The sequence below is a fragment of the Astatotilapia calliptera genome, chromosome 5, assembly GCF_964374335.1.
Source record: "Astatotilapia calliptera chromosome 5, fAstCal68.1, whole genome shotgun sequence".
Lineage (NCBI taxonomy): Eukaryota > Metazoa > Chordata > Actinopteri > Cichliformes > Cichlidae > Astatotilapia > Astatotilapia calliptera.
Window position 1 is genome coordinate 35,324,629 of NC_137426.1, and position 23,819 is coordinate 35,348,447.

At 40.1% G+C, this 23,819-nt stretch overlaps 1 protein-coding gene and 1 long non-coding RNA gene across 3 annotated transcripts in view; one reads left to right on the forward strand and one right to left on the reverse strand.

The window, feature by feature from the left end:
- Window positions 1–23,819, reverse strand: part of iqsec1b (IQ motif and Sec7 domain ArfGEF 1b) — a 243,029-nt gene that overhangs the window by 139,718 nt on the left and 79,492 nt on the right. The window lies entirely within an intron of this gene.
- Window positions 9,889–10,534, forward strand: LOC113023019 (uncharacterized). The gene is made up of 3 exons (XR_013909344.1): window positions 9,889–10,030; window positions 10,136–10,224; window positions 10,395–10,534. It is a non-coding gene; the product is annotated as an uncharacterized LOC113023019 (long non-coding RNA).

Consider the following 23,819-nt stretch of genomic DNA (forward strand, 5'->3'; position numbering starts at 1 on the left):
TAGGCCTGGACAATTTCATGCTTGCTATCTCTCTGTCACGGTCTGGCGAGGGCAGACTGTATGAATTGAAAAAGGACCCAAAATGCAGACTCCAAGGAACAGGGAACAAAACTTGAATGTTAACAAAAGGTGAGCCGTTTAATAAGGCTGGTAGAAAAGGTACAAACAAAGGGCAAGGCAAACTGAAGCAAAATTAACACAAACCTAAACTGGGGAATCTAAACAAACAATAAGAAAAACCTAGACAAGAAACTTGGAAGCATGGCATGGCATGAACAACAGACGACCTGACAATCACACACTGAAAACAGAGGACTTAAATACACAGGAGGTGATTAGGGGAAGTGGCAACACCTGGGGAAACAGCTGGCACACATGAACATAATGACGTCACAGTGGGAGAGTAAAACTGAACACGATGAACACAGAAACGCCAGACCTCTTCACAATAAAACAGGAAACAGAGTGAGATATAGACATGACAACCTGAACTTGACAACATAAGCCACAGACATGAAATACATGAAAAGCAGGGGAGACTTAACATGGTGGAAGCACGAGGGGGAAATAATAACTAGAAACACTTAAGCATGATAACAAATGAACTTAGGAACCTGAAGGGCTTACATAAACTAAAACATCAAAAATGAACTAAAACTCAAAACACTGGGTCATAAGACCCAGGATCGTGACACTCTCTGTGTCTTAGTGGGAAGAATTATTTCTTTAGTGGACACTGAAACCTTCGTAGGCTGGAAAACATGAAACTCTCTCCTGCTGTTGAAGGAAGAATGCTTAAAGAATGGGGTGCTGCTTGTGCTGAAGGTGCATTCGATTTGCACTAAGCTGCAGTATTCTTTGGGGATGAACATGTTGTACAATATCACCACACTACACACAACTTTGAGGGGAACTAAAGGAATTTAATATTACGCTGGGACAAAGCTGAGACACTTGCAAGAGACAGAGTTTAAAAGAATAGTTAAAATCAAAGCAGCCGATGAAGAGTTATTCTCTCAGTCTCTAAAATAACTTCAGCCCAGAAACACTGCAATTCCCATAATGTGATATAACTCACATTGTGAGCAGTGCTGGGTTACTCCAGTAATGCGATAAGTCAATTATTACATATCACTCATTGTGTAGCACAACAGGGAAACAACTGAGGAACTTATGATGATTAACATGTCCAACAATGAAGCCGCTTTCTCAGCTGGAGAAAGACAGACGGCCGACTCTAGGTTGGGAATCAGTAATTGCTTCAAGTGAAGAAGTTCATGTATCTGTTGTTTGGAAGTGGGAGAAGAGAAGAGTAGGAATTGGCAGAGTGGATTGTAAAGCTGTTGTATACTGGTTGGTCTGTGTTCCCATCCTCACCTATGGCCACAAGCTGCAGGTAGAGATCCAAACAGTTGATTTGGCAAATACTAACTTTAAGAACTTGAATTTAGTCAAAAGTGATATCAAAGCTCACTTAACTTCAGGTAAGGCAAAAAGGAAAAACCCAGTTTATTAAGGTAAATAAAAGAAATATAATGTCTGTATGTAATGTAATGTCTCATAGTACTCTAAAAATAATATGTTATGTAGACGAGTCCTTCAAACTCAATCTTTTTATTTTTAAAAACGCAGTTCACTAATGGAAGGGTATTACAGGCAGAATAGTACTTCTGGCCATTTAAAGTTATCTAAGTGTTATTCTCACATTGCTCAGAATAGAAAATAGTGTTATAACTCACGGGGACTAACAGCAAAACAGACACAAGGTAATTTAACAGCACTAAATGTGTGTTCAGCAAACACCAGAGAATGTATTTCTACCGACGCCCGCTTGCGTTCAGATGAATGTAACTGGGACAGAACATTCACAGAAATCTATAAATATTCCCACAGCTCCAGTGACAGGCATTGTGGTTATTTATAAATCCCATTCAGCTGAATGTGCCGAACGCTGCGTCACAAATCCCAAACAATCACACAGATGCAAAGAGTGATCTGCAACTCCCCAAAACAAGCATGAGCGCCATGCAGAAAATTGAACACATTTTTAATTACAAACAAAACAATAGATGCTTCCAAGACAGAGCGGAGACGGCGGCTCCACAATCAGGCAGTGTAGTTGCAGAGACAACTAAATCCCCAAGCGCTATTGTGAGTGACTTCAACACAGCTAGCCGGAAATAAAAAACAAAAAACAAAAAAACATTTATTCGAGTAGATGTGTGACAATGTGTGGTGCAGCAGAGATAAAGCAGAATAGAAACATGAGTAAGCAACAGGTTTAACGATGTAGGGCAGCAATTTAGGAGGGGACGGACGCATCAGTACGAAAGTCGACATCAAAGTGAGCCTGGATGAAATGAAGACGCAGCTGACTGAGTGGGGTAAGGCTAACTTTGCCTGCATGCCAATCACACACACACGCAGCCACTCCCACCGCAACTTCAGAGGCACCGAGGAGCACAGCCATTTGTCAAGGGTATTGTAGCTTAACTAAACCAGCCGCTCACTTAACATCTCAGCACAGCATAACAAAATTAATATTTTGTAGCATCAGGCAGTCTGTCATGAATTAAGCAACTTAGCATCTGATGGGAGGATTGTTGCCTTATAACAGAAACAAAAGCACAAAAAGACAAGACTATTTCTTACCTCACCAAGCTAAAGACATAAAAACATAGCATGCATTGCAAACTTGATTTTTTTGCTATTCAAATGACCTCCAGTTGAGATTAAACATTTACTACATTAAGTTAAATATAAAATAGAAAACACTTAAACCAGGGCAGATTGTAAAGATGCTAAAATATAATCTCATTTCACTAGCAATTACTGACTATTATACAGTGGCTTGCAAAAGTATTCGGCCCCCTTGAACTTTCGCACATTTTGTCACATCACAGCCACAAACATGAATCAATTTTATTGGAATTCCACGTGAAAGACCAACACAAAGTGGTGCACACGTGAGAAGAGGAACGAAAATCATACATGATTCCAAACATTTTTTACAAATAAATAACTGAAAAGTGGGTGTGCGTAATTATTCAACCTCCTGAGTCAATACTTTGTAGAACCACCCTTTGCTGCAATTCCAGCTGCCAGTCTTTTAGGGTCTGTCTCTACCAGCTTTGCACATCTACAGACTGAAATCCTTGCCCATTCTTCTTTGCAAAACAGCTCCAGCTCAGTCAGATTAGATGGACAGCGTTTGTGAACAGCAGTTTTCAGATCTTGCCACAGATTCTCGATTGGATTTAGATCTGGACTTTGACTGGGCCATTCTAACACATGGATATGTTTTGTTTTAAACCACTCCATTGTTGCCCTGGCTTTATGTTTAGGGACGTTGTCCTGCTGGAAGGGGAACCTCCGCCCCAGTCTCAAGTCTTTTGCAGACTCCAAGAGGTTTTCTTCCAAGATTGCTCTATATTTGGCTCCATCCATCTTCCCATCAACTCTGACCAGCTTCCCTGTCCCTGCTGAAGAGAAGCGTGATGCTGCCACCACCATATTTGACAGTGGGGATGGTGTGTTCAGAGTGATGTGCAGTGTTAGTTTTCTGCCACACATAGCGTTTTGCATTTTAGCCAAAAAGTTCCATTTTAGTCTCATCTGACCAGAGCAGCTTCTTCCACATGTTTGCTGTGTCCCCCACATGGCTTGTGGCAAACTGCAAATGGGACTTCTTATGGTTTTCTGTTAACAATGGCTTTCTTCTTGCCACTCTTCCATAAAGGCCAACTTTGTGCAGTGCACGACTAATACCGGTAGTTGTCCTATGGACAGATTCCCCCACCTGAGCTGAAGATCTCTGCAGCTCGTCCAGAGTCACCATGGGCCTCTTGGCTGCATTTCTGATCAGCGCTCTCCTTGTTCGGCCTGTGAGTTTAGGTGGACAGCCTTGTCTTGGTAGGTTTGCAGTTGTGCCATACTCCTTCCATTTCTGAATGATTGCTTGAACAGTGCTCCGTGGGATGTTCAGGGCTTGGGAAATCTTTTTGTAGCCTAAGCCTGCTTTAAATTTCTCAATAACTTTATCCCTGACCTGTCTGGTGTCTAAATCCAATCGAGAATCTGTGGCAAGATCTGAAAACTGCTGTTCACAAACGCTGTCCATCTAATCTGACTGAGCTGGAGCTGTTTTGCAAAGAAGAATGGGCAAAGATCAGAACGGTTATGTTTTAGCAAGTAAAAACAATTATGTTGTTACTTGCGTTACAAAGGTTCTTCAGTTATCTGTGCGGCAGGCAGAACGAAAGGAAAAAAATAAATCAGACAAATGTGTATTTATCTTCCTGCGCACTCGAGCTACAATCAGCTGATTTGAGTTCATGTGCAGGAGGAGGAAAATAGTGGAGCGATCTACAGCAGGTCGAGGCAGATGGCCCCGCCCCTCCCTGAGCCTGGTTCTGCTGGAGGTTTCTTCCTGTTAAAACTGAGTTTTTCCTTCCCACTGTCACCAAGGTGCTTGCTCATAAGGGGTCATGATTGTTGGGCTTTTCTCTGTATGTATTATTGTAGGGTCTCCTTTGCAATACAGGGAGTGCAGAATTATTAGGCAAATGAGTATTTTGTCCACATCATCCTCTTCATGCATGTTGTCTTACTCCAAGCTGTATAGGCTGGAAAGCCTACTACCAATTAAGCATATTAGGTGATGTGCATCTCTGTAATGAGAAGGGGTGTGGTCTAATGACATCAACACCCTATATCAGGTGTGCATAATTATTAGGCAACGTCCTTTCCTTTGGCAAAATGGGTCAAAAGAAGGACTTGACAGGCTCAGAAAAGTCAAAAACAGTGAGATATCTTGCAGAGGGATGCAGCAGTCTCAAAATTGCAAAGCTTCTGAAGCGTGATCATCAAACAATCAAGCGTTTCATTCAAAATAGTCAACAGGGTCGCAAGAAGCGTGTGGAAAAACCAAGGCGCAAAATAACTGCCCATGAACTGAGAAAAGTCAAGCGTGCAGCTGCCAAGATGTCACTTGCCACCAGTTTGTCCATATTTCAGAGCTGCAACATCACTGGAGTGCCCAAAAGCACAAGGTGTGCAATACTCAGAGACATGGCCAAGGTAAGAAAGGCTGAAAGACGACCACCACTGAACAAGACACACAAGCTGAAACGTCAAGACTGGGCCAAGAAATATCTCAAGACTGGTTTTTCTAAGGTTTTATGGACTGATGAAATGAGAGTGAGTCTTGATGGGCCAGATGGATGGGCCCGTGGCTGGATTGGTAAAGGGCAGAGAGCTCCAGTCTGACTCAGACGCCAGCAAGGTGGAGGTGGAGTACTGGTTTGGGCTGGTATCATCAAAGATGAGCTTGTGGGGCCTTTTCGGGTTGAGGATGGAGTCAAGCTCAACTCCCAGTCCTACTGCCAGTTTCTGGAAGACACCTTCTTCAAGCAGTGGTACAGGAAGAAGTCTGCATCCTTCAAGAAAAACATGATTTTCATGCAGGACAATGCTCCATCACACGCGTCCAAGTACTCCACAGCGTGGCTGGCAAGAAAGGGTATAAAAGAAGAAAAACTAATGACATGGCCTCCTTGTTCACCTGATCTGAACCCCATTGAGAACCTGTGGTCCATCATCAAATGTGAGATTTACAAGGAGGGAAAACAGTACACCTCTCTGAACAGTGTCTGGGAGGCTGTGGTTGCTGCTGCACGCAATGTTGATGGTGAACAGATCAAAACACTGACAGAATCCATGGATGGCAGGCTTTTGAGTGTCCTTGCAAAGAAAGGTGGCTATATTGGTCGCTGATTTGTTTTTGTTTTGAATGTCAGAAATGTATATTTGTGAATGTGGAGATGTTATATTGGTGTCACTGGTAAAAATAATTGAAATGGGTATATATTTGTTTTTTGTTAAGTTGCCTAATAATTATGCACAGTAATAGTCACCTGCACACACAGATATCCCCCTAAAATAGCTAAAACTAAAAACAAACTAAAAACTACTTCCAAAAACATTCAGCTTTGATATTAATGAGTTTTTTGGGTTCATTGAGAACATGGTTGTTGTTCAATAATAAAATTATTCCTCAAAAATACAACTTGGCTAATAATTCTGCACTCCCTGTATAAAGCGCATTGAGGCGACTGTTGTTGTGATTTGGCGCTGTAGAAATAAAACTGAATTGAAATTGAACTGTAACAAAATCAATGCCGGGTCAGGTTTGTAGCCTCCATTTCTATCTGTTCATGTTTCTGCAGTGATGATCGCTTTGAAGTTTCTTTGGGTATGTTATAAGCTTAGCTTTGTGTTGCTGGCCGTGTGTTCATACAGTAAAAGAAAGCTTGTATGTGTGTCCTCATTAGGACAGGGATGTGTGTTGGTGTGTGGAACTGTAGTTTATATTGTTAACTGGTAATTAGGTGACGGTGCACTTCCGGTAAGACATGTTCAGAGTAACGAGAAAGTAATGCCGAGTAGTGTAAGAAATTACTTTCTCTGCACTCTTAGAAAGGATGTGTTAAAAAATGACACAAAAAATGTTTTATTACACTATTAACACATTTTGTGTAAATTTTAACATAACATGTGTAAGAAAATGTGTAAACATTGAAAAAATGTGTAAAATGCTTAACACACTTGATGTGTTGCACAGTTTAACACATTTTGTGTGTTATTTTCAGAATCTAACAACAGGACCTAAAATTAGCAGCTCAGTAATTTGATGCTAGCCCTGTGTTTAGTGAAATAAATTGTAGATTAACAATGTATTATAACTATATTAACTGAATAAATAAAATGTTTAGTTATTGTTTGTTTTCCTTAATCCTTTCCTCATTACTTTCAACAAATAAAACATTTTATAATGTAATGTGGACCAAGGTGTATGGTGTACTAAAATTCTGAAAGAGGATTAATTTTTTATTTCTCAATATGTATGGCATACCAATTAATGGCCATGGCTATACTACAAGCATAAGTATCCACAAAGAACAGGCTTAATTTTGACCGTAACATGTGAATACAATTGAAGCAAAAGTAGAAAATGAAATGAGTAAGAACACACATGCTTAAAATTGAAACAAATTCTGCCCAGCAACATGACATACCGGCGGCGGGAAGGGGGCGCTATCTTTCGCGCCAATGAGACAAAGGAGACAAAGATGGAGGTTACGTCGCCTAGTATGTTGTCAGACCTTACAGTAAGTATCATTTACCAGTTTATCTTAATGTACTGAAAATATGCCGGGTTTCTGGAAGAATGTGAATTTATATAAAATATAGGAGTTTAGAGTTTAAGTTAATTACTGCTTAACTATACAGTGGGGCAAAAAAGTATTTAGTCAGCCACCGATTGTGCAAGTTCCCCCACTTAAAATGATGACAGAGGTCAGTAATTTGCACCAGAGGTACACTTCAACTGTGAGAGACAGAATGTGAAAAAAAAATCCATGAATCCACATGGTAGGATTTGTAAAGAATTTATTCGTAAACCAGGGTGGAAAATAAGTATTTGGTCAATAACAAAAATACAACTCAATACTTTGTAACATAACCTTTGTTGGCAATAACAGAGGTCAAACGTTTACTATAGGTCTTTACCAGGTTTGCACACACAGTAGCTGGTATTTTGGCCCATTCCTCCATGCAGATCTTCTCGAGAGCAGTGATGTTTTGGGGCTGTCGCCGAGCAACACGGACTTTCAACTCCCGCCACAGATTTTCTATGGGGTTGAGGTCTGGAGACTGGCTAGGCCACTCCAGGACTTTCAAATGCTTCTTACGGAGCCACTCCTTTGTTGCCCGGGCGGTGTGTTTTGGATCATTGTCATGTTGGAAGACCCAGCCTCGTTTCATCTTCAAAGTTCTCACTGATGGAAGGAGGTTTTGGCTCAAAATCTCACGATACATGGCCCCATTCATTCTGTCCTTAACACGGATCAGTCGTCCTGTCCCCTTGGCAGAAAAACAGCCCCATAGCATGATGTTTCCACCCCCATGCTTCACAGTAGGTATGGTGTTCTTGGGATGCAACTCAGTATTCTTCTTCCTCCAAACACGACGAGTTGAGTTTATACCAAAAAGTTCTACTTTGGTTTCATCTGACCACATGACATTCTCCCAATCCTCTGCTGTATCATCCATGTGCTCTCTGGCAAACTTCAGACGGGCCTGGACATGCACTGGCTTCAGCAGCGGAACACGTCTGGCACTGCGGGATTTGATTCCCTGCCGTTGTAGTGTGTTACTGATGGTGACCTTTGTTACTTTGGTCCCAGCTCTCTGCAGGTCATTCACCAGGTCCCCCCGTGTGGTTCTGGGATCTTTGCTCACCGTTCTCATGATCATTTTGACCCCACGGGATGAGATCTTGCGTGGAGCCCCAGATCGAGGGAGATTATCAGTGGTCTTGTATGTCTTCCATTTTCTGATGATTGCTCCCACAGTTGATTTTTTCACACCAAGCTGCTTGCCTATTGTAGATTCACTCTTCCCAGTCTGGTGCAGGTTTACAATACTTTTCCTGGTGTCCTTCGAAAGCTCTTTGGTCTTGGCCATGGCGGAGTTTGGAGTCTGACTGTTTGAGGCTGTGGACAGGTGTCTTTTATACAGATGATGAGTTCAAACAGGTGCCATTCATACAGGTAACGAGTGGGGGACAGAAAAGCTTCTTACAGAAGACGTTACAGGTCTGTGAGAGCCAGAGATTTTCCTTGTTTGAGGTGACCAAATACTTATTTTCCACCCTGATTTACCAATAAATTCTTTACAAATCCTACCATGTGGATTCATGGATTTTTTTTTCACATTCTGTCTCTCACAGTTGAAGTGTACCTCTGGTGCAAATTACTGACCTCTGTCATCCTTTTAAGTGGGGGAACTTGCACAATCGGTGGCTGACTAAATACTTTTTTGCCCCACTGTACCTAGCTAACCTTAGTGTAACAGTCTTGCTAACATATCCTACTCTTAATTTTATTATTAGTTCTTGGATTTCGTGCCATACTCCATTAGAGTTAATGTGTTTTGGTAGTATTTTTATGTATTACTTTATTCATGTATTTATCTATTTACTTTATTTATGTATTAGAGTATTCAGAAATTGCTCTTAGAACCAGTGTGGTAGTTGGCTAGCGGCTCCGACAGGCATTATGTTGTCTATGAGCAACGCCAGAGTCAGCACCTAACCGTAGCAGTGTTGAGTAAAATGACAATATTGTCGTTAGCTCTGAATATAGCAAATGTAGTTATCACCGCGACCATTCGTTTACTAGCAGAGAATAGGAATAAAGACTGAGTAACTTTAACATGAAATATACCTCATATTGACAGAGATAATTATTTTTTCAAGCAGTTAAAGCAGTTTTTGCATCTAGTATGATTAACTAAAGTATGTGCACATTCTTTTTTAAGGCTTATTGCTGGAAACATGCTCTGATATAGTTTCTTTTTTATGCAGAACTTCTGAGGAAGTAATAGTCAGTGTTATTTAAAAAACCAAACAACAGCAACTTGACCATGCAAATTATCTTACTTATTTAGCCATGTGTTTCATTTTTTCAGCACACATATGACAACTTAGAATCTGTCAAAGTCCTTGTAACCACTTTGATAGATGAGAAAGAAATTTGTAAAAAAAAAAAATTCTTATTGTCAGCAGTGCCACAGACATCAGACATCACTATTAGTCAGGATCAGATTTATTCACCAAGTAGCAACTAGAAGATAAAATCAATTTATTTATTATTCAGAATTTCTTTTAGTCATTGCGTTATAATCACGTAGTTAAGAAACCGCCTTCTTCTGCTGCAGCTTTTTGAGTAAACTCGTGCTTTTATGCTCTGTGGAAATTTGCTGTCATGACTTTGAAGATTATTGCAGAGAGGTAAAGTGTCTGGTGTTGCCTTTACACAGTCTACCATTACCACAGAAGAACAAAGTCAACCCCTGAAGTCACTCAGGAAAGCCCCACAGATTCTTAAGGAGTATGAAACCTGTCGGTGCCATCGAGGAGGCTCCTTGTGAAGACTTGCATTGGGGATTTGGTGGAGAGGTGTGGTTAGTAAGTATCGCACTTTACTGTACTTTGTTAAAAATTTGCAATGAATGTTTTCCTTTAAAAATGTTGAAGTGCACAGAAGTAAAAAAGTTTACCTTTGTTTTCCAGTTACCCTCTTAGTGCAGAGAAGCTAACTGTAGCAAAAAGCATCCTCACCACTTTTCCACCCTTAAGTGGCAGGACAGGGGGAAGGATTTGTAAGTAAATTTAGCATTTTAATAATGTAAATTCCACTACATACTGTAAATTGCACTTGTTCCCACTTACTGTGTATCGTTTAACCTTTATCTAATTATTTATTAGAGCTTTTTTTCTCAGTTAAAATTGCTCAGCTGTTACCCATATACCTCTGTCCTTTCTTCCTCAGGAGCATTATTATGATCCAGTCTCTCATTGTGGATTCCTAGAGACTAAACTGCGCAACCTTAGACGGAATCTCGACCAGGGGCAGAGACATTATAAGAAGCGAAAAGTGACAGATGACTGTGGTGAAGACAAGAAGCTCAGGCGAGAGGATGGGAATACCAGCAGCACAGATGAGTGGGTCACCCAAGTTATTGCGGCCCTCAGCTGAGAACCTTCCAATTATCATGTCAGGCATGGAGGAAACATACACCAGTCTCAGAGCCTGGAATATTCGGAGAGTACCCACGGTTTTTGGACATGCCAAGTCTGGTAAGTTGCTTGGTTCTCTGGTAATGGTTTATGTACTCCTTCTCCACTCAGTTGTGTTTTGCATACAAAGTATGTAACAGGAGTCGATACATTTGGAGGTATGTTTATGAGCTCCTAGTGAATATTTTGAAAGTTTTATAACTTCAGAGTTTGATCATTACTCCCTGCGCACTGATTACAATGAGCATCACTTTTCACATGGTCCAAAATCTTAGTCGTACCACCAAATGACTATCTAATAGTAGGGACATCAAATGACAATGCAGAAAGTGCTGCTCGTGGAAGTGAAAACCCTACAAAAAATCACCTAAATCTGTATGAAACTCTGCTTTCAGCAGCACTATTTTCAACAAAAAAGCTCTACAGGACAAACCGCAGATAGACAACATAAGAGATTGTCTGCTAGAAAGTTGAACATCAGCTAAAAAGTCCTAATTTTTTCTCAGGGTCTGATGGGACCCAAATCATAGCTAAAATTAAGGAATAATGGACTTGTATTCAAATACCACTCCAAGTAAATTGTTGTTTCACTGTGTAGGTAAGCTTGATGTGGAATGGGTAACAGAAATGTGATACTGTAAAGTTTGATTTTAGCCATACAGCTACCAAATGGACAGAATGTACTTTTGATTTAATGTATTTAATGCTTCATTTTAAACTTAAACACTTCTTTTATTTCCGTAGGCTGGACTTGGAGTTTGGCAATTTTACAGGAGGAAAGGTGGATCTCTTTTTGCGAAAATGGGAAGCCAGTATCATTCCGAAGCTCAAATCAGTAGCTGCCCTGGAAACAAGAACCCCCCCGCCATGTGTTAACACACCTACTCCCACCAGTTGGTGCCAGTCGTTGCAGCCTTTTTTGCACTGGTATGTATTCAGTAAAGTTCTCACGGTATTTACCTGAGGAAAGCATTTGTCTACACCTCACTGAATACTATCTTTATCTTCCCCCATCTCCAAGCCTGGAACAAGTATTGCATCGCTTTGCAGTGATCCTGAAGCATCATCCACAACACACCAACCCCAGCTGATATGCATCGGTGATCTAAAGAGGGCAACCAGGCAGTACATCATTGTTGCTAAGAATGACAGAGTAACCATTTCTCTGAATGATGGCCTGACGTATGCTGTGGATAAGCTTTTCAAACTGTACTGGGTATGTAACTTGTCCTATCCAGCACCACTTGGCTCCGTCTTCACCTTCTTTGAGTTTGTCTATGACCTGCCGCTGTCCACCCAAAGGAAAACCAAAGTACTGGAGCTGATTGCACAGATTAAAGGATGCAAGTAAAATGTTCACCTGTCCAAAATGTAGAGAGTCTCTGTTCACAGAGGTGAGAAACCTCATTTGGCATCTTTGTCAAATACACTGCTTATCAGGACTGACCATTTTTATGCCTATGCAGTGGAAAGGTCAGACAATATGAACTGATTGGCTGAAATTTTTGATTTTTGTATTTAAACCCAAGGTACAAAATTGTGTAACCTGGATGCTATATTCGCCAAAATGTATGTTTTTCTGTTTGCATGCAACTGCACATTTGTTAAATGTTGACAATTTGTTGAAGATGACAATTGTTACCTTTAAAAATTTTAATTCATGTATTGTCTGGATTATATCAGAACATTATATATATATATTGAAAAAATTGAAAAATTGATGTCAATTTTTTTTGACATTTTAATGATCTAGAGAGATAGAAAGCTAGTCAGATATGAATTTTGTTTGATTTTGTAAAGTAAAAATTGTGATATAGCTTTGGCTAAAATTGAATTTAAAACATTTTAATTGAAAAGATTCTGACAGTTGTTGTTCATTCAGTTTGTAATGATTTATAATATGCCAAATAAAAAATGGAATTCAATAAGTGTATAATATATACCCATCTTTTTTCTCCTTTTTTAAAAAAAATTGAAATGTACACATTTTAACACATCTTTGTGTCAAAATAACACATCTTTGTGTTTACATTTTTTAACACAGAAGATGTGTTAAAGGAGCAGACACATTAATTGTGTTAAAACTGACACATCATGTGTTGTCCCTGATCTGATGCAGCACATGTGTTAAAATTTAACACATGATGTGTCAATTTTAACACATCCCTTCTAAGAGTGTGGTGAGCAATTAACAAATAGTGCACAACCATCACTATCACCAACCACACATTTAGATGGTTTGGTATTGTTTGTTACAGTATTCTGTGATTCTCACCACATACTTCATAATAGTAGGGTTGAGACTAAATCACCAACAAAATTTGACCTGGTGTTACAAAGGCCCTACTTGAAAATCACAGAATCTAGAGGCACTAATTTACAGTTTCGATTAGCTTGTAAATAGTCTGTTTTTTTAGAACAGGAACAACTTCCTATGATTCTCATTGTTTTTCACATTTTTTTTGATGCAAAGAACTTAGTTTCTTCACTAGCTAATGGAAATATTGGAACACTTTTAATGCAATCAGCACATTATGTTCACGGTGTATAGTGCACACACGCACACACACAAATAAATAAATAAAAAAACACATCAGGCTTCAATGAATCAAAATGGATGCTGACTCGTGCATATGTTGCGATGATAAGAGCAGAGCACAAAGTGAGAAAATGAATCTTAACCTAGACCAGGCATACTCTTTTGTTGGATCTCTGCTTGAAGGCCATACATAATAAAAACATGACGCCATCACCAGTTCATCAGCAGTTCTCAGTGTAAACGGGTTTTACATTGATAAAACCCTACAGAGGGACATCAGGTTCCAACTGTGCCTTCTGGAGAGTGCAGATAGAAGAGAAGGAAAAGATGAAGTGGATACTGAGGTTTACAGAAAACCATTTACACAGATCACTACCTGCTGTCAGATTCACATCATCTGATGGAGCTCAAACTGGAAGTAATCTGGACGCACCTCCACTGGCAGTGACCGTATCAACAAAAATAACAGTTGCCTAAAACTCAAGTAACATCCAGCTTTGCAAGCCTGGAGTTACACTCACTGAGCTTTCATTAAAAAGCATCCAAAAGGAGCTGGAGAAAAATAAACAAGACAAAGCAGACCATAGTGAGACACGAACATATTGTCTTTGAGTGTGTGGCTCTGTGGATTTGGGCTTTTTCCCAAATGCAAAATTACTATGTTTTTTTTTTTTTTCAGAATTGGCAATATGCTGAGATAAAGCCTGGCTAAACATTACCAAGGAGGGGACACCTGCACATTAGTGAGTCTGAACAGAACACCCACAAACAAATGCAATTCTAGCCAGACATTTGCACTAATGAACACAATCCAGCACATTTACAGCTGCAAGGTCTCAAATAAAAGAGCAAACTGAAGCTGGTGGTCAGTCGTGCTGACCCATGGACCCTTCAGTTCCCCTAAGCTAAGCTTCTCCTATTGACTCAGATGCAGTTCATACAGGTTGTACATCAAGTTTCCCCAAATTTTATATCAGAAATGATTAAAAAAATGCTATTCTACATAGAAGTAAATTCAGGAACAAAGATTGGGAACATGTTGATGATGTATCCTGTACTTTGGGGCATGTACCAGTTTTGCATTCAATGAAATCATTTCCCTTTTCCTTCTTTGAATTTCTTCCTTGGCTAGATAAATGTAGTCGTTGGCTGCGTGCGCTCAGGTGTTTGGAGCTGACCAATAGGAGCAGCTTTAGCAGGTAAGTTTGCAGGACGTGTTGCTGATCTGAACTGTGGAGCAAAACCGGTTCGAGGGCTGAGGTAAGAATATCAGGCACACTGAGAAGAGCAGGTCTGTCTTAGATTCCTATTTTAAGCATAATTTCGAGAACACAGCTTTGGCCATCTTTGTTGAAATTCAGTACTGTGTGTTCTGCACTACACAGTATGAAAGCAGTTCTCTGTGTGATTTCACAGTTTGAATCGTAATAATCTTTTATTAAACAATTTCAGTTTTATTATTATTTGCTTGAAAATGCAATAATGGAGAGGAAAGAGCAGAATCACAGCGATTCTGCAAGACTACCAAAGTCCAAAAGAAGGGAGTAATCTTATCTCTAGCTGTTACCTTTTCCTGCTGCTGACACCCTTAATCTTATTTCCACCAAATATAAAAGCCAATAATCTGTCTCTAAAGCTGATCCACTATATGGCTGCATTTTGCTTCACAGTGTGATTTCTACCTGCAGCAGTGTGTCACCATGTCTCTCTGTAATTTTAACATAATTGCATTCATTACCCAGTCTGCACACCTACGTCTTATTGTAAGCTCCAGCTTGACCCAAACTTCATTTGGAGCACAACTCCCTGGGCAATTGTAATTGATGTGCACTTGCTCTTCGTGTTCCTCGGCAAACACTTGTTAATAGAGCAGGACAGCTCAAGACCTCGCTGTAATCACAAGTGTTTAGCGCTCATTCTTTGTACTCACTTCATCACCATGCCTAATTAGAATCAATAAACATGGTGAGCAAACATTAATCATCAGGGCTTTCGCTATTTCCTTTTACAGACCAAAGCCCAGAGGGTGAGGTGTCTTAACCTCATCTTTGCCACCGTCCCACAAACCTGCCTTTAGAACCGCTCTCGAGCACAGTGCTGGATATTCCATAGATATAGCTAGGGTGCTGTCAGGAATAAAAACCCTTTGAAATTGCCATGAAGCTTTTGAAGCCCGTGTCCCACTGCTCAGCTCGCTGAGGGTTTTCATCTCTCCCCATCTCTCCTCATTTGCAGAGCTCTCAGGGCCTCACTGAGCAGCTGTAATGAACTCCAAGGGAAAAAAAAATGAAAAGAATCCATAGAGGGGAGGACTGTAATGGACAGCCAGTCAGTCATGCACTGTATATGCTGGAGGTTGCTTTATGCAAACAAGCTGCTTGTAATAATCTACAAATCTGTTTTAGAACAGCAGGGTTTGTTACTCATTTTCAAACATATTGTTCAATACTGAAGGGGAGAGGCATCGGAAAGGGGAGATGCGTACCCTCTTTATCCTGCAAAGGAATGCACTACCCCACTAAGCTTCAGCTTCGCAGCTCTGGTCGTAATGGGTGTTGTTCATTTTTTATCTGAGCGGATTTGAGGAGGCCACCCATAAGCTAGCTCACAACAGGCGATGGAAGCTTTCACCAGCAAACGGAAATGAGTGACAAACACTGAAAAGCAGAATGGGGAATGGGAAGATCAGAAATGAGGTGTTTTATCAGGCTGATAAAAACTGTATGGACTACCACCAGGACAGAAACAGCTGTAATGGAGACAGACTGTCAGAAAATGGTCTTACAAATTCTTGGGCTGATGAATAGTTAAAAAAACAAAAGCAAAACCCTTCAATTTACCCAAAAGATGCAGACTTCCATTTGCGACAGGGGTAACTCCTTCTACATGGAGGGGCAAAAAGGTTTAGAGGGATCTCAGAGACTTCTACGGGCAATGAGGCGTGCCGCCTGCAACATAAAAAGAGAGAGGCATGTTGAAGTGGTTCATAATGCACATTTTGTGAAGTTCAAGAAATTATAGCAGCACATTTTCACTCAGAACCAGACAGCAAGTGATGCATGGGCGATGACATGTTGCAGCATGAACTGTGGTGTACTGTATAGCAAGAAGGGCAGCCGGCTCACTCCCGCCAAGCTGAATGTTGTGCTTGGCAGAAAGAGAGATTACTTCAGTCCACTGCCTGCAGCATTTTAATGCCTTCGAATCAGAGCTGAGAACTCGCATATATGCACAGTGGGCTGAATCAGCACACAGAGCTCTGAGCCAGGTAGAGAGCAGAGAGAGGAAGAGGAGGAGGAGGAGGGAGGCAGGAGCTGAGGCGTGATCGAAATGTACCAGGCTGAGAGTAACGTGAGACGATACCAGAGGACAGGAAGGAAGAAGAAGACAAGAGGAAGCGGTTCAATTACTCTCTATTATCTACACTGTTAGCATCAATGACCTTCATAGCTCCAATCTGAAGTGTCAGTTACTGTCTATAGTAATTACCAACTTTGTCATATTTTAAGAAAATTATTTAAAGGTGCTGCACGTAATACAGAAACCCGAGGAGTTGTGAAGTGTCGTATTTAAATTAGAATCACTTTCATATCCACTGTACAAAGTCATCATCTGTGGCTATTTTCTCCAAGAACATCTTTGTACGTCTTGCATAAACCCGCTGTATCGCTCTCACACACACACACACACACACACACACACACACACACACACACACACACACACACACACACACACACACACACACACACACACACACCAAGCTGCTCATTTTATAAATAAATGATGATTGTTTCAGTTCTTTTCAGGAGCCTGTGCCTAAAGTACAGAGGAGGAAGTTCACCTTCAGGATTTCTAACCCGTGTAAAAGATGAACAGATCCACTGTGGCATCATGCATTGCTTAATGAAATCCTGTCGTTAAGCCACGAGCTGAGTGGCTTTTTTGGCTGTCACCATCTTCGAGTTTTCACACCACACATGACAAGCAAGGTTTGGATCAGACGGGGAAACTCTGACGGAAGATTTAAAACTAGCAACTGAGACCATAAAATCATCAAGAAAGTGTTTGCTTAGATTACTTATCTCTTTCTAAATGTAACCAGGCAGGTTTTGATTCCTAAACTAAACCAAAATGTTTCTGAAAAGTAAAATGAACAAAAAACAACAACTCACCAGCAAAATCTATATATAATAAATCATGATAACCTCACATTTTACACAAGACATGAACTCCAGTCTTCTCTCTGGCCCATTTGTCTGCTATGTTTTCCTCCCCATGTGGGTGTTAATGCTAACATGTTTCTTTAAGTCATCGTAACAAGCAAACTACTCAGTACCTGAACGTTTGACCTGGTTTACAAAAAATGCAAAAATGTGGCAATACTTTGCTTAATTTATATTACATTACAATATATTAGCTGGGATGTATTTATGAAAGGACAGGCTAACCTATATGGAAAAGCTAGATATAAATCTCATAAAGTTTGTATCTGTCTTGTGTGAAACTTGTATGAAAAGCATATAAGAGTGAAAACAGATATAAGATCCCTTGAAAAATTATATAAATGAAACTTGTATGTTTTGGATACTTACTAAAACAATATATGAAAGTAATGAGAAAGTGGCCACTTTCATGAGTAAATCATGTAAGTTTTTACTATTTCTTTTCCATATGGGAAATACTGCCAATCCCTAATAAGTCAAAAGTCTGATATTTCTCTGAGGTACATGTAACGACTCAGTTGAATTGGGCAGATTGAGATCATGTTCTCATAACTGAAATAGGATTTTGAAATTGGTGGGTTGAAATAAAAAAAATTCTGAAATCCACCAAGCAACGATGACATCATAGAGCGAGGACACTTGGGCGGCATGGTGTTGTGCGGATTAGCACAATCATCTTAACAACAGTGTTCTCTCTGTGCTTGTTTCTTTTACATGCAGCTCTGGTGTGCATGTTAGATTAACTGGGGATTCTAAATTATTCGTAGGTGTGGATGCAAAACAGATAAAGTGCTGTTTGATTATATAATGTGGCCTGAAGTATAGAGCACTCTGAATGGCCAGTCACACTAGAAAAGTGTTATTTACATGTCTTTCATTTCAAAGAGCATACACTTGTTCATAGAGCATGTTGTTCACAAAATGTTTTTGTGCAAATAACCTCGCAGGATCCCAGAGAGTCAAGTCAAGGCTTTGCTAAACAACGAGGAGTGAGGAGGCAAGGTGGGATCAGGAACCAGCCATCGGGGCGAATACTATACTGCCCATAAATAAACCAGCTCTCCCCTCGGTGTCTAATTGCTGCACCTAGCTGAGAAATGGAAGCAGTAGACACTTGTCATTCAATCCCTTACAGTGAGGACTGATGCCAACTGGTCCACTAGATAATGTGCTGCTATCGGATGCTGAGGACGTGCTGGTCAGCTGACAGTACTGAGCCTGTTCACACTGTACGCTCACAAGTCCTGACCTCCAAACGTAGCAAATGTACTTTCAAGGGAGGTTTACCTCACAGAGGGATTTTAAAGACTTTCCCAAGTTCTGAGAATAAAATGTGCTATGTTCTTTTTTTTTTTAAAGTCCTTGCAAAGTCATTCTTTGGGGACTGATATTTTCCTGTCTCTCTACCCTGTGTGATACTCCCACATGCATCAATCACACAGAAACAGAGCATTTTCTGGTGTCAGAAGAGCTCTGTAAGCAGCAGTGCAAACGCAGAACTGATGCTTAAATGGAATGCAGCAAATTAGATTGGGCTTGATGAACTTGTAAACCTTTGAGCTTAGGCAGAATTAACTTCAAGAGGTATTTCTGTAAGGCTGATACATAGACAAGCATAAAAAATTGCTTTGATCAGCTTGATATAAGCACAAGACTGTATGTGAGGAATACCAATAATGGTTTAACATGGAAAGGATGACGATTTTCAATAGGATTCCTAAATAAAGCTAAATAAATATTTGTCTTGATGCATGCTCAATCATCCAGGTAAGCAAATCTCCCAAAATTGATTCTGTTCATCTGGACGTAGTGTTTCATCATCATCCAAGTGACTTCTTCAGTCTCAGCTGACTGCAGGTTCCCCCAACCTTATAAACAGTACATTTGCGCAATGACTGAAACTAGCACCACTGAATGAACAATGGGCTGGGAGGTCAGTTCCTTGATCATTAATATGATCATAAACAGATATTCCACTGTGGTAGATTCCTACACATCTAACTTAGAAAACAGTCAGCTTCTGCAAATCTCCCTACAGGGAAGGAGGCAACCTTGTTCATTCACTGAGATCAGCAGCACACTTTCCAGTTGGAGAGTTAAAAAATGACTCTGTAATGTTTTACAGTATCATGAACTGCAAGTTCTAACTTGTGAATGATGCAGTGAGGGTTGATCTTTTTTTTTTTTTAATGCAGCTGCACCGTCACACAAAGGCATCAAACTGTGCACATAATTTCTTCAAAGCTTTGCAGCAAGAGTTTCTGCATGATGTCTCAGGCAGAGACCCTGGTGCAAAGCTGCAATTCAATAAGATGAAATACCCAGCTGCACATGTCACTATTGTTGGGAATTCTGAGGTCAATTATGCAGTATTCCAACGTTCTGAATCCGGTTTGTCTTTTATTTAGGTGTCACTCTGAAATGTTAGTGCTTTGGCTTAATGCAAAGCTGGAACATCCATACACACAGAGCACTGAAAGTGAAAGTTTGTCATTTGACTGATGTTTGTGGTGTAGATCGTTTCAAGATACCGGGCTGAAAAATAGTTGTTTAATGATTTGAAACACTTAAGTATAACAGATATCTGAAAAACTAAGAAATCAAATGCTTCCTTACTTCAGTGTACATATACACAGTGCTTAACAACTTTATCAGGAGAAAACACATAGAAATGTGTCAAAAACTTGTTTGGAAATACAATTTAATATTAATTTTTTAGACTTAAATTTGAGCTGGCACATCAGAATCATCTGAGAACTCAGAAATGAATCAAGGACAGCATTCAAAGCTAATATTTTTTATAGTCCCAATTCAAAGCATTCTCATTATTCTAATAAGCAGATAATTTCTGGTTTGACAGTGTTCAGTCTGATGTGTCCTCTTCACCTTGGTGAAAAAAGTAAAAGTAAATGTAAATCTTCTGAAGGCACCGCACTTGTGATTGGAAGACCCTGTGTAAAATGTAAAGCAGCACAGTAGTGTGCTGTGTGGATAAACATGCCCTACAGGACAAATGGGTTGTGGTCTTCTGTGACCTGGAGCTGCCAGTAATAATCTCTCCTCCGTGGAGGTTAAGTCCTGGAGGAAGATTTCCCACTGCCTCCCACATAAGCCTTCTGTTATCACAGGAATGCAGGTTCTGCAATCGCTAAACACTTCCTCCCAAAACCTGTAAACTACAAAGTCTTACAAAGTGCTTTCAAGGACTAATTGAGTGCAGTAATTGGGGGATATGCTAGATAATCATTTACAGACCCACACAAACATAATCAATAGATACATACACTGGTTCAGATTTGAGGAAAGACCCACCGCTATCAACACCTCCTCAAAATACCACATGTCTAAGTTTAGAATTGCAAAATAATACAGAGGTACTGTTAAAGTGATAGGTCATTTTTTTCACACTATTATCAGACACTAAATAAGCCAGCTCTGGTGTTACAGTACGAATGGTAGTGTCAGGAGAGTTTTTCATTACACTATATTGCTATACTGCTATCATCGAATATACAAAATGACAAGCTTATCCAAGTTAACAGCAATGAAATTTTTTGGGGAGGGAGATTCCTTCCTCCTGTTTCAATCAGTGCTAGTTTATTTTTTATCCTCAGTAGGAATAAAATTTCCCAAAACACCAGAAACTGATTGACAATATTAAACAGTCTAAAATGAAAAGAACAACCAAATCATAAAATGACTGTCAGCTTCATTCAACTTTTAAATTCACATTAAGCCAAAGCTTGATGTGAATGTTACTGTTTTAGAGTGAAAAAAATCCCCGAACTCCTAGAAATATTCCTACTGTGCCAACCACATGCCTAATCTTTGACACCAGAATTCCCTGCAAATGTAAAATCTTCAGCTTATTCTTTCATTTTATTAAATTGTAGCTATGCACTGGGCTGCTCCCTGCAGCATCCTGCAGTTATAAGAAGCACCTCTGGAGAAACTACAAACACGGGTTGTTGGCTTTACAAACAGTAGTGCTGCTGCGGCGCCGGGTCCATATAGTGGAGTAGGCACGCTCCAATGTGAAAATATCAACCATAACCATAACCAATTATTCACTTGATCATTCAGAAATGAGAACTTAGAGTCCAAGAATTTGTAGAAGAAATTTACAGAGCTTACAGAGATGTTTTCACACATTATTAACTCAAACTGGAAGTCAGTCTAAATCTGACATGTAGATGTCTACTGTGGCAGAATATTTATTTATTCGTTCATAAATTATATAAGTACAAAGTGAGGTTGAACATCACTGCCTACTATGTAAGGGTTGGTTGCTGGCTGCTGTCATCTGTCATAAAGAAGTAAAATGAGATAATCAGACGTGTTTTGTTATACTCACTGTCGTAGCATATAATGGTGAATAGACTGTAAAATAATGAAATAATGTTTTTGTAAAAGTTAAAAGTTATCTAAATTCTGTGGACCCCTAAACTGTTTAACATCAGGCAAATAAAGACATAACTGGGAAAAAACTCAATGAATCAATTGGTCAATGAAATCTCTATGATATTGGTGAATCTAATAATAACAATATATAATGGACAGGTTAAAGTTGCCTGAAATGATTCAATTCAATTCAATTTTATTTATATAGCACCAAATCACAACAAAAGTCGCCTCAAGGCGCTTCATTGACACAGAGAAAAACCCAACAATCATATGACCCCCTATGAGCAGCACTTTGGCGACAGTGGGAAGGAAAAACTCCCTTTTAAAAGGAAGAAACCTCCGGCAGAACCAGGCTCAGGGAGGGGCGGGGCCATCTGCTGCGACCGGTTGGGGTGAGAGAAGGAAGACAGGATAAAAGACATGCTGTGGAAGAGAGACAGAGGTTAATAACAGATATGATTCAATGCAGAGAGGTCTGTTAATACATAGTGAGTGAGAAAGGTGACTGAAAAGGAAAAACTCAATGCATCATGGGAATCCCCCGGCAGCCTACGTCTATTGCAGCATAACTAAGGGAGGATTCAGGGTCACCTGATCCAGCCCTAACTATATGCTTTAGCAAAAAGGAAAGTTTTAAGCCTAATCTTGAAAGTAGAGATAGTGTCTGTCTCCCGAATCCAAACTGGAAGCTGGTTCCACAGAAGAGGGGCCTGAAAACTGAAGGCTCTGCCTCCCATTCTACTTTTAAATACTCTAGGAACAACAAGTAGGCCTGCAGAGCGAGAGCGAAGTGCTCTAATAGGGTGATATGGTACTACAAGGTCATTAAGATAAGATGGGGCCTGATTATTTAAGACCTTGTATGTGAGGAGCAGGATTTTGAATTCAATTCTGGATTTAACAGGAAGCCAATGAAGGGAAGCCAAAACAGGAGAAATCTGCTCTCTCTTTCTAGTCCCTGTCAGGACTCTTGCTGCAGCATTTTGGATTAGCTGAAGGCTTTTCAGTGAGTTTTTTGGACATCCTGATAATAATGAATTACAGTAGTCCAGCCTGGAAGTAATAAATGCATGAACTAGTTTTTCCGCGTCACTCTGAGACAGGATATTTCTAATTTTAGAGATGTTGCGCAAATGGAAGAAAGCAGTCTTACATATTTGTTTAATATGTGCTTTGAAGGACATGTCCTGGTCAAAAATGACTCCAAGGTTCCTCACAGTGTTACTGGAGGCCAAGGTAATGCCATCCAGAGTAAGAATCTGGTTAGATACCATATTTCTAAGCTTTCCAGGGCCGAGTACAATAACCTCAGTTTTATCTGAATTAAGAAGCAGAAAGTTAGCGGCCACCCAGGTCTTTATGTCTTTAAGACATTCCTGCAGTTTAACTAATTGGTGTGTGTTATCTGACTTCATGGACAGATAGAGCTGGGTGTCATCTGCATAGCAGTGTAAATGTATGCTATGTCTTCTAATGATGCTGCCTAAGGGAAGCATGTATAATGTAAACAGAATTGGTCCTAGCACTGAACCCTGTGGAACTCCATAATTAACCTCAGTGTGTGAAGAGGACTCTCTATTTACATGCACAAACTGGAGTCTATTAGATAGATATGATACAAACCACTGCAGTACCTGTAATACCTACAGCATGTTCTAATCGCTCTAATAGGATATTATGGTCGACAGTATCGAATGCTGCACTGAGGTCTAGCAGGACAAGCACAGAGATGAGTCCACTGTCAGAGGCCATAAGAAGATCATTTGTAACCTTCACTAAAGCTGTTTCTGTGCTGTGATGAGCTCTGAAACCTGACTGAAACTGTTCAAATAAACCATTCCTCTGCAGATGATCTGTTAGCTGTTTGACAACTACTCTTTCAAGGATGTTTGATATAAAGGAAGGTTGGAGATTGGCCTATAATTAGCTAAGACTGCTGGGTCTAGAGATGCTTTTTGAGTAAAGGTTTAACTACAGCCAGCTTGAAGGCCTGTGGTACATAGCCGAT